This window comes from Bactrocera neohumeralis, chromosome 3 (assembly GCF_024586455.1).
Source record: "Bactrocera neohumeralis isolate Rockhampton chromosome 3, APGP_CSIRO_Bneo_wtdbg2-racon-allhic-juicebox.fasta_v2, whole genome shotgun sequence".
Taxonomy (NCBI): Eukaryota; Metazoa; Arthropoda; class Insecta; order Diptera; family Tephritidae; genus Bactrocera; species Bactrocera neohumeralis.
The window spans coordinates 12417443-12430491 of NC_065920.1; the positions used below are offsets into that span (position 1 = coordinate 12417443).

The 13049-nt window shown below is 34.9% G+C and overlaps 1 protein-coding gene across 5 annotated transcripts in view; it reads right to left on the bottom strand.

Annotated features, from left to right (window-relative positions):
* The window catches only part of LOC126752260 (uncharacterized), a 106370-nt gene that overhangs the window by 15706 nt on the left and 77615 nt on the right, over nt 1-13049 (bottom strand). The window lies entirely within an intron of this gene.

Here is a 13049-nt window from a genome sequence, read left to right on the forward strand (position 1 = left end):
AAAAAGTAAACTAATGACTGCTAGAGAGGTAACTGAATACTCATATTTACTAATTGTACATATGTAACTATGTGCGTATGTAATACTGGTTTTGTGCTAGTTGTGGTATTGGTGAGTAAGCGAATTCCTTGGAATTCCCTGCATGCATGAGTGATTTATATGTATGTACATAGAAAAGCACATACATACATATATGTACAAACATCGTGGATATATATATACATATATATGTACTTAAAGCAACGTTATGCCAACAATAAACTTAGCATTTAGTGGTGAAAAGAGCAAAAGCCACTGGTGAGCATACACGCATGGCATATAAACAATAGTGACAACATAAATTAAAGATGAAAGCAGTAAAAAAAAAAGAAAAATATAAAAGCAAAAGCAAGTATAACAGTTAGTAGAATAGCAAACGCGAAATGAATATGAGCAATGCGCATAAACAACGCAAGCAAGCAAAGCTAAAAAAATACCAAAACAACTAAAGCTCGCCACAAATTATTAGGAGTGGCGCCAGTGAGCTCCTTAACCCAGTAAAATTGTGTGTAAATATGCTCAACATACTAGAGATGTTTGTATGTACAAAATACTGTATATGCTTGCTACATAAGCTGGCCTCTAAGTTACTATATTGAGTGTGTATTGATGATCTATACGTGTGTAACTGTATCTATGCATGTGCATTTATAGCGAGGAAGGAGTAGAAGAAGAAAACATTGGATGGTTCATATGAGTTTAAATATGCTGCATTATGAATACATTAAGACTATGGAATGCTTTAACAAGCATGAATGTAGATGAACGCATTGAGAGGTTACGTATACGCCACCTATTCGCTGGATTGAAGCCAGCAAAAGTACCACAGATATAAACAGCTAGTTACGGATGCTAATTTTAGCTTTTCTTAAATATTACAATTCAAATATTTTCTGTAAATATTTAAATTTGCATAAAACAGTTAATTTTTAATTAATGTTCCACAATATGCAAAAGCAGCTCGAAAGCTACATCATTTTTTAACTTTTGCATTTTATTACTTTGCATTTGACAAGATAAGTATATTCGCGAAATTTGGTATAGATTATTTTCTAAGGCAACAATGTAATCCGAAGAAATTGTTAAGATCGGCTCACTATAGCATATAGTTGCCATACAAACTGAATGATCAGATTCAAATGCTTGCATGAGAAACTTCCTCATTTGACGATATATGTACATATCTTCACGAAATTTGGTATGAGTTATTGTTTATAGAAATAATGTAATCTCTTTAGATTTACTTAAACACATAGTTACTAAAAGAGATACACCTGTGAAGGGTATAAGTTAACGTTTTTTCTTGTTTTCGGTTAAGATATTAACCGTATTATCCTTTACAGGCATATTTGGTAATTGACCTTTGAGAAATAATGGAAAAAATTAATATATTTATGGAGCTAATGAAAGCTTTATTTCTTAATTGAACAAAAATTGCATATTCAAAAAGACATTGGTAATCAAAGAGCATTAATTTTTGCACACTTCTGTCCAACATTTTATCCATTAGTTGATTATTACTCAAAATAATTAAAGATATTAAATAAATCCCAACTATGGCATACATGCAAACCTAAAGCACATTTCAATTATAGCTGTTATAATATGTTAATAGTCTTTTGCAAAAAAATGTTAAGTGTATACAAATTATAAATGAGTTGATGATTTTATGCTGTCATTGCAATTAAACCTAATTACGAGAGAAATCAAGTGATGAATGAAGAGAATGTGTGTATTTTAATTTCAATTATTTAAAACATTAATAAGTAAGTAAGGAAGTACTAAGTTCGGGTGTAACCGAACATTGTTTGCTCTTGCAACTTGCAAGAACCAAAGCCAGGGAAATACCTTAAGATGTAAAACGTCAACAAGCGGGTCGGAACCCAAATTGAACTTCCCCAACTCGAATCACCATAATTCACAAAAAAATGTTTGAGTTATGAGGAACTTTGTATGAAATTTGATTTCATAACAACACATACACTGACCCACATATTCGATAAAAGGTTTTTAAAAAAAAACGAAAGCCATTATACATGTATCGTAGTATATGGGAGTTGGCGGTAGTATCGACCCGATTTTACTTAATACATATGTCACATACCAATAAATGTTTCCTGAGGTTGATTAAGGTACCATCACCACCATGAAGTAAAGTTACCCGAATGTTTTGTGTTAGTTATTAGGGGCTAGCTCAAATTTTCGACCAATTTTAACCATTTTAGACACAAAGGTGCACTTTTATCAGTAATAGACGCACTCTCATTTTCATAGAGATAAGTCACGTGTTGGACGATATATGTGGTATAAAGTCACCCGGAAGTTCGAAAATCCTTTTATTAGTATATGGAGGCTATGGAAAATATTGACTCGATTCAACCCTTTTGTAGCACACAAATATACTACTATTAGGAAATGATTCTCTCTGAATTTCAATTGCATATCGCATACATTGACCGATATTTTCGGTAAAAAGTCAACTACAAGTCCTGGGGTCCAACTATTCCGTACCTCGAGGCTTGCGCAGTTTTTGTTGAATTTGAACATTTTTTGGCCATAAGGCGTTCATTATTCGTGCAAAGTTTTAACGCGACAGACAGACAGCCACCCGGATTTCAACTTTTCCCGTCATCCTGAACATTTATATATATATATATAACCTTTTATCTATCTCGCATAGTTTTAGGTAATACGCACAACCCTTACGTGAACAAAACTATTTTATGTACGCTGTAGCAACATGTTGCAAGAGTATAAAAATGGAGTGGAATTTGATGTATCAAAATAATCAAAACAGATTCGGAAGATATAAATGCAAGTAAGATCAGCATTTGATAAATATAAATCTATTTGTGAAAATGACGGTAAAGTAATTAATCAGCAAAGTACTTTTATTCACGCACATATTGACACACAATCAAATAATTAAGGAAGTATCAAATATCACGAGCGAACTAAGTAAAACAAATTAACACGTATATGTATACAGCACGTGGCCATTATTTGATGACATCATTATCGTTGTTACTGGGGAGCATCAACGATGAACTTATGTAAATAGTTATTATTAAATATAAGTTCCTTGAAAGTATGCAGTAACTATACATTTTTTAATATATTAACATATCTGCAAATAGGCGATTATAACTAGTACCTTATTTAGTATTTAGTGTGTACATTAGGGTGTTTTTTTTTGGCAACCAAAGTCAACGATTTTTAAGGCGAATATATTGAAAAATTCTGAAGGATAAAATCTACTATCGTAAACTCTGCAAAAGTTCACTTCAATATTTGGTATCTGTCGAAGATGAGATTTGATTGCGCTCGTTTTTGATGCACTCAAGTAAGCAGACAAGCGTAAATCAGTTAAGTAATTACATGGAAAGAACGAGAATATATATACTGAGGTCTTATTATTTTTCATTAAATAAAAAAAATAAATAATGAAGTCTTGAGTTTTTATTTCTTAACACGTATATTTGTAAAGCAGGCTCACTCAACGGATACTATATAACGAATGGATACTATTTTGCATAAACAATAAATTCATTTACTTTTTTGGTATAACTAACACCAGAACTACATCCACTTCTGTAAGAAGAAGAGGTCGAGTACGTATAATAAATATGGCATACCCCACACAGTGGTGACAACTTGCAAAATAAATAAAATACCACATAAATAAAGAGATTTTAAAGGTTTAACAAAGAGCTTATTTATTAATCATGATTTTGACATAGTTCGAGACCAGCATAAGAGCATATGGATGCAAAGACTTGTCCTTGCCTTCATTTGTATGCAAATAAATCAACCTTTTACTTTGGAAGCTTTAATGAATTCATGAATGTGATGTGCTTTCGGTAATATTCTATGAACAGTGTCGTATGCTTTCTATGCAGATACACAAGGTGTGTGTGTGTGTGTGCATAAAGTACTTTATTAAAAATATATTAGTTAAATGGTGGTGAATCCAATCAAATAATCTTCTTCTATTTTACCAAGAAATCTATTTTCGTATAAATTTTCACATAAATTTGTCGTTAGTCAATTTAATCAGCTTTGTATATAAATTACATCATTATCATTGAAACTTAACATCAAAATTGAACAGATGGTGAAAGATATAAAATTTGTTGTGTCAAAATTGTTTCATATCAGAAAATATGATAGAGATTCAAACAGTAACAGTTTTACTTGTTGAAAGAAATAGTAGGTGTATAATTACTCTCTTTAAGGGGTGGATGGGTTTACGGGTTTCAAAAAATCGATTTTTTTTATTGTCTTATTAAATTCTCCAACACTTCTTGAATAAATTTTCAAGTTGATCCGAGTAATTTTCGGAGATTTTCAGAACTTGTGCGCTCGATAAAATGCGAAACTACACAACCTATCTTAAAATTTTTAATAGGTCTTTGAGATACAGTCCTTAAAGACTTCGACGAAGGTTTTCTTCGATCACAACTATTTGAAAAAAAATTTCGCGAAATGTTCACTGAAGTTTTAATTTTTTTGTAAAAATGTTTGCCAAAAATCCAATTTTCAGTTTTTTTCCTTCGTCCAAGTTCTAAGATAAGGTTTGAACTAAAACACGTATTTTTTCACTTAAGATGATTCTGTAAGGAGTTATCCTGTCAACGCGGGCGTATGTTTTTTCCGAGGTGTCACCGGAAAAGGCGTCGCAATAACCGAGATTCAACTATTTTCTTTCAAAAATTTCAGAATATCTTTGTTAATAGTATATTTTTGCAACAATAAAAAATTCTATTAAAATATTTCATTTTATATATGAGGTAAAAATCGGGGAAAAGAAACTAGTTTTTACCCGAGGAAACCCATGTAACTCCTTAAGTTACTTATTAAGCGGATATATTTAGGATATTTTAATATGTTTTCTGACGAGCTCGAATACATATCTTCATATAATCACACCTTAGACCCTTCGGCATATAAGAATCGAAAAATACCGATAATTCGAAACTTTGCCTCGAGAATGACAGGTGAGAGTTTTACGATTTAAAATTCCAATTATAGTTTAAATGTTTCAAAAGTTTAGCCAGAAGAACATGAGAGAGTTTTCTGCAAAGCGATCTCCAACAATATTTTTGATGATAAGCAAAATCAAAAGGGAATGATGTGAAACAAATGGCTGCATGAAGTTACAAGGTTTTCATATGAAAAAAAAATATATTTGATTCGTATATTCTTACGATATACTTGTATATTCACTCTTGCCTTATTATAAGGCAAAAAAACTATAAATATGTATATTAGATAAGTTTTCATCAGTACAACGAAGTTAAATTATTGGCTGGTTAACACCATTCCGTGGATTGCAAGCAACTTAGAACTGAATGAATCGCAAAGCTTTAACTATTCCGTATATAGTAGTATATTTATGGTAAAATCGGACATGCGTTTGTCAATTTCTTAATGAAAAGTAAAGTAATAAGTGGTAATCTGAAGACAACCACGAAAAAAACTCACAACTTTTAACCAGGAGCCCAACGTACGTAAACTCTTCAAGCTACAGGTACTGAACATTTTTTTATATTTAGATATCGACAGCCAGATTAGATGATAATTTTCATATTTCTTAAGAGTTCTAAATTTTATAAAATACAGTAAATTACAGTAAATTATGCTTTCAATTTGGATCCACAAACCGCATAAGTACATTCAAATATATGTCTCTTAGATTGCGCGTAAATATAAATTTATAAATTCAGAATTGAGTGAGTGCTTATTTTGAATGTATAGATAACTCCGGGCACAAACAAATACACTGGTGAGTTAAAAGCAACCACAACTAATTGCCATTTTTAGGAAGTTTTCAGCATATATCATAAATATATGAATATGCATAGCTAAGTGTTGCTTAACTTAATACATGCGTATGACTAACTATTGTTTTACATAAGAAATCTGCTTACACACTTCCTACTGCTGGTTAAAAGCAATCCTCTCACTTACTTATACATAGACCAAAATAGAATTTTATGCAAATAACCATATATCTAATGTAAAGATTTTGCGTTGTAATAGCCATAATTTAGTCAATCTGTGTGTACAGTTGTGATTATATTTAGGATCCGGCACGCTACTCAACATAAGTATGTATGCTGTGGCCTGATCACCTTATGATAAATAGTCCTTGTTAGGAGAAAACCACACGGCCTCTATTTGAAAAATGTTTTATAGTGATCGATTTGAGTGGCTGAACTGGTTTTACTGGCATTTTCGAACAGAGCACTTTCTTTGTGAATATTATAAGACAAGCGAGATAGTCTTTTTGATACGAAATCTGTACACGAGATGTGTTTAATTGATTGATATTATCCTCTCATGCCAGCGCTTTTTTCAATCGACAAAACACTTCTCAAACTTGATTCTTGCGATAGCCTTTAGCTCTTTCAACGATGCGCTTTTAATGTCATCTATGCCTGTAAAACGACGGCCTTTTAAGGTTGGCTTTATTTTGGGAAATAGGAAAAAGACAAAAACAGGATAGAGGATGGAGCCATGTGTAGAATATCATGTAAATGAGGAGAGTTCTCTGACTGCCATTCACTTAGGAGTGGCCAGAAACGATTCTTTTACGTATGCTCTGGGTAGCCAAAAAACATCCGTTTGAAGGCGAGCTAAAGTGAGAAAGCGAATTATCCCTACCCAGGGTTGTGCGGTGGATTTGGAATGCGCCACGTAAAAAACACCCCCAACGAAAAGAACACAACAGCTTCGAGATTCGTGATGGGAAAGAGACTCCGTCGGCGAGACCTGATATTCACGCCCGTGAATAAACGTCTAGCGAAGTTCTTTAACATATCGTTAATTTGCGCCGGAAAAGGCAAAAAAGCAGCTAAATGTTTTGAGTTACTATAAACAACACAAATAGTGCTCGTACGTCAAAAAATTCGGAGTATTTTATAACATCAAATATGTCGAACTTTATGACACTCGAAAATTCCGAATATAAAAGGCAACCTACGTATTTACATTTCCAGAACTACAGAGACTACTTCGACTGAAGAGTGAGAACTTTTTTATATAACACAAGAAAGAGAGAGCTTTGTTATAAAGTAAAATTTTAAGAGCAGTGCATGATGGTAGGGATAAGTGGTCGAGGAAAGTACAGAAGTAAAATAAAAGAAGCTCGTACAAGAAAAATGACTAAACTGTGTCGTGTACTTGAAGGAAAGAACAGAACAGCAGTTAAAAACATAATGCAATTGAAAGATGCTTCGCTTTCCATGAAATCGGAGAAAAAAAATCAAATTCTTACTAAAAAAACTATATATGTATGTATGTATGTATAAGAGCAAATATATATACAGTATGTAGGTGATAATTGCAGGTGGGAGTCTGTAGGTTGTAGGTAAAGAGGAATACTCAAAAAATAGAATAAAATGAGAGAAATCCATGAAAAATGGTAAACAAGTGTCAAGGGTGTCGTCAAACGGCTCAACGGCTCTTACCGTTGTTCTACCTATGCGCCTTTATGCGTGTTTGTGTGAATGTTTATGCTGGTTTTCAAGCGCTCAGTCCATTATTCTTCGTCATACTGTTATTTATTTTTGTTGTTGTTGCTGTTGTTGTTATTTTTACAGCTGCGACAAATGTTGAGTGGCTTTTTATGTAATCAGTTTTGTTTGGCCATTGTGGCCAGTGCCGTTACTTACGCTCATACGTACGTAGCGACTTTTACGGTAGAAATTGTTGTTGTTTTATTTATTTTTTGTGCTTCGCTTTCCCTCTTCACCCCCCAAACTGCCCGTTGTGCTGCTACTATTTATTTATTTTACTAGTTATACGAACTGTTGTGCATAATAAATCCTTTTACTATCCCTCAATGGCCCAACAAGTGTACTCCATGGGTACGTAGCGGTATGAGAGACGGTGCAGTTATGTGAACAAAAATTTAGTTGTGGCCACTTTTGTGAATTCTGTGTACAGTATGTTTTTGTTTTTGAAGCGCATAATACAAAAATGACAAAAAGCCATAGCTTCAAACAATGTGGAAATTCGGTGTTGAGCTGCAGTTGATGTTGTTGTTCCAGCACTCATTGTTGCATGAAAAAGTAATTAATTCGACAAATGACAATAGGAAACGCTCTATGAAGAGCTCTTAGGAATTTGGAATAGATTCTTTGGCGCAGTCCTTTCACTCAAGCAAATGGAGATCTGAGATTAGTTGTTAGCGAGTGCCAAAAGAACGCCCAAATCAGTTAAAATGAAAGTATTCAACAACGGAAGTAACATTTCAGCTTTTTATACACTAAACTGAAGGAAATATTGGATACCCTAGAACTTAGTTGACTTCTATGCCCGCCTGTAAGCTGGTAGATCTTGGGGCTGTAAGCCAAGGCATGCCAGGTGGTTGTACACCATGATCGTGCGACCGATTATCACATATGGAGCATTGGGTTGAACCCCGAAAGCATCGCAGACTACGGTAGGACTTCAACTATCGAAGCTGCAACGACTCACCTGCGTCTGCGTGTCGGTTGCCATGCGTGCCACTTGAAGTCTTGCGGAAACTCACTCCGCTTCGCCTAGTAATCGGTGAAGTTACCAAACATACGCTGGTCCAAATGACAGCAGAAGGGTTTGGAAGACGTAAGTTAATCTCTACCCAATGTATGAAGGACCCAAGAGAGGAAATACCACACGTTTTTCTCCCAAAGGATAGGAATATCAAAAGGGTTAACATCACTAGGAAGTTTAAAGTTACCCTTAGCAGTAAGCTGAATGGAACGATTTCGCTCTCGAGGTACTGCTTAGGAATAGTACAATCAAGTCGCAGGACAACGCACAAAACTCTCCATATCTATGGGTAGTTTTTCGAGCAGTTTTCAAGTTTCCAAGGTCTTTGTTTTAAGTCGGTGCGTAGAGTTAAACCTCCAACGCAACTACCGCATTACTAAGCGATAGTCAAGCGGCACTCAAAGCGATCTCTGCGTACAAAGTCAAATCGCTATTGGTGCACGAGTGTATAGAACGACTGAATAGTCAATCAGATCGTAACCAAGTGCACCTTATTTCGGTGCCAAGTCACAAAGCTATAGTCGGGAATGAACTGACTGATGAGCTTGACTGCTCCGCAGCATCCACCAACATGGTAGGACCGGAACCTTTCATTGCGGTTGGTTCCCACACCATAAAGAAACTGCTCCGCAAAGATGAATCAGTGGGTAGGAAGAAGCATTGGCAACAACTAAACATGAGCTATGCCAAGTTGCTAATGGGTGGCTGCAACACTAAAAGGTTTAAATATGTAATAAATCTCTCAAGGGAAAAACTCATGCTACTTGTCGTCTGGCCATTGTAAGCTCAAGAAGCATTTATATGACATGGGTCTTGCTTCTTGTGCGAATTGCCGGTTCTGCGACTTTGAGTCTGAAACACCAGAACACCTGCTAACTGACTGCACAGCGATCTGTAGGCGCAGAATAAAGACCCTTAAATCCAAATAGGGATCACATCGCCTTTATCAATTTGCTGGGGCTACCTGAGACGTTGTGACTTAGCAGAGGGCACAATAGACCTTAGGTCGCGGTGCAATCCTCATTTACTTACATATTTAATCAATCTATTAAAATTTTGCATAGGTTCTTTTCTCCCTTAAAAGTTGCTCTTTGTCAGAATCGATATTAGACTACTATAGCGTGCAGCCGCCCTACCAACTGAACGATTAATCAAAAAAAATTCTAATTTTTCAGCTAAACTAGCTAAACCATTTCACTATTTCAAGTACATATAAATTTAGCCAATTCCAATAATTGCCTTGCTTCTCGCACTTCTATTTTCTATAGTCATTGTCGCTTATTATTTTTAGCGCTTGCTAAGCTATTCAGTGTCATTGCCATGTATGGTACGTGCTTCTAAAAATAATCTGGTAGTACCATGTATAGGAATGAATATAAATACCTCTACTTATTTCCAGCAAAGTGTTTGAGTGAGTCATGCTTTCTCTTTTCCTTACATTTTCGCCTTATTTCTAGTTATAAGCATTTCATGCAGTTTTTTATGCTTCGTTATTGCTTACCAAATTTAACTATGTAATAAAATTCTTGAAAGCTGTTATGAAAACACAGGATATTGGCATTAGATCTACGTGAAGACCAAAAGTGATGTATGCAGTATATCCATAGCAACAAACAAACACAGGAGTTGATTTACGGTAAGCACAAAAGCTAAAGATCTCAACATAAGACGGAAAAATGTTAGATGTGAACCGTCTAAACTTATGCTGGATCTAACTTTTCTTAGAACACTATATCAGAAAATCGCTTTAAATGAGAAATATCTGGGAAAGGAGTGGACACCAATTAAGTCAACAATAAATTTTATTCGATATTTCATTTTCTTGATGAATTACTAAATCTTTATGTTTCTGGTTTACTTTTAAGCTGACACTAAGTACTAAGTCTCAAATAGTCACAGTTTATTTTGTATCGCTTTTTATCTCCATTCTCCTCATAAAAACCAACTCATCTTTTGCCGTTTATGCTTTCCCTCGCGTCAACTTACTGTGCTTAGTGCCATCCTTAAGACGCTCTTCAATTAACTATTTAAACACTGTCGAAAAGAAGCGCTTAAAGTGCCTTCTAAATGGATATTCAAGCATTAATCACATTTATTTAAATGAGCTCAAGTGAATAGAATGCACTTTCGAGGCAAATTTACAGAGCGCACAGCGTTCGAGGATGTGCGGTGTGGCAAGTGGTACTCATTTGTGGACACAACCGCCACTTTGGGGAGTTATTTGTGAGCACAGAGAGCTGTTCTAATATATAACCATGTATATAATATATGTGTACATAATATTGATGCGTATTATTTGTGCAGAGAATTGACAGCTGCAAAGGGATTTGTTATCAACAAACATGTAATTAGAGAATGTGGCAACTTTTGGGAAAAAATGCCAAAAATATAAATTGGTAATGGCGAAAACTCACAATATTTTAGACACTTTAAGCGCATTGCGTTAAAATGCTTGTGTGAATGATACCATACTATATTACAACAAATTATAATAATTCATGTTTTTTTTTTGGTATAGTATAAAGTTCTAATTGGAGGATGAAGTCATGTGTCGAGTTCACGCAAGTGAGGAAAGTCCTCTGAGCGCCATTTACTTGGGAGTGGCCAGAAACGATTCTTTTACATATGGCTCAAGCAGCTCACGACTGCCGGTCTTAGACCAAGTATCCTCTGGATAGCCAAAAAACATCCGTTTAAAGGCAAGCCAAAGTCAGATGGCGAAACATTCCCTCCCAAGGGTTGGGCGCTGGGTTTGGGACCCGCAATGTAAAAACACCTCCAATGAATAGCCCGCTATAACCGCATAAGTTGTGTCTACGCCAATAAAGAAAAATTCTTTAAGTATTCTTCAATTCTTTAAGTATTGTGGAAATTTACATTCTTAAATCTCATATCTGTCCTCTTATCTACAAGTATGTACTTGAGGCTTCAAAAAATCATTTTTTTCGAGCTTAAAATTTTTTCTTATTAGCAAATCGTAAAAAATACGCATTTTGCAGATTGTGACCTTAGCAAAGGCTACGTCTTAAAAGTATTACGAAATACTTGCAAACATAAAAGCATTAAAAAACACCACCACAAAGTTCTCGATGTTTTTAATTCAGAGAGATTAAAGTTAGACAATACGGCTTTCATTTGAAGCATAAAAATACCCCTTTTTCGATTGTGACCTTCGGTAAACCTTAGCAAAGACCACGCCTTGTTTAAGAGTTTCGATTGCAGAGGTTAGGTCTAAAATTGGTTCCAAAATCTTTAATATTTCGAAATAGAGTTGCCATCTGCTCAGAAAAAAGTCTAAAGAATTACGAAATATCTGCCAAACTTAGAAGCTTTAAAAAAGACCTCCAGAAAGTCCGGAGAAGAGCTTTTAGACGATGGGGGTTTTATTGGAAGGATAATATGGTGATTTTTTAAAATCGCCTATCTATAGCAAATATTTGGAGTAATTTAATTACAGATTTTGTTTATAGTCCTAATTTCAAAGATAGTATAAGAAGCAAAGGAGATGTAACATTCGAATTTTCGCTTTTTATTAAAGCTGGAAAGGCGGAATTAAAAACATATTTCTTAATCATATAATGCCAAAGTCATCAATATTCATCAACTGTTACTGCTACTTGATGCATTTGAGTTTCCTTCGTAAACCTTGATGCTCGTACCGTCAAAAGTAAACTCATTACGTATTGGATCACAAGATAGAGTGTTACTCCACATAGGTACAAGAGAACAGAAGTATGTGCTTATGTAATGCTTTCGTTCACTTGCGACTTCGCGGTTTCATTAACATCTTTTAATTACCTTTTTGGCAGCTTTGACGTGAACACGACTACACCAGTGAGTACTCGTGCGTACCACCTCATATTAATACATGCACACATACACATGTATATACAGTACCCGGCCAACACATTAGAAACAAGGAAAATTATTCACAGTTATGCGTTCTGAGACATGTGTATTGGGCTGCTGGAGGGTTCAATGTTGCCAAATATGGTACAAAAACATGTTGAAGTACATACATAAATAAAATAAATTGGTTCAGGATCTTCCACTGATATTCAGCTGTTTTTGAATGCAGTTTGACCGGTCGGAAGGAATTCGGAGTCCACTATACCACGATAATCGAAGAAAACTGTCAAGATAACTTTGCTTTTTGACCTGCTTTGACGTGGTTTTTAGGGTTTAGGCTCACCTTTGTCACGATATTCGGTCGATTGATCGTCGTTTTTTGGATCGTAATCATAGATTCAGGACTCACCGCCAGTAATAATAGGTTTCATGACTTCCTGGTAGGGGGAAAGCGCTGTTTCACAAACGTTAACGCGACGTTGTTTTTCGAAAAAATTTAATAATTTTGGAACCAATCGTGTCATTATTTTTTTTTTTTGCCCAAATGATATTTCAAATGGTTTTCGCTGATTCTTCCGATATTCCGACGATGCCAGTAAGGTCTATGACTATTAATCGTC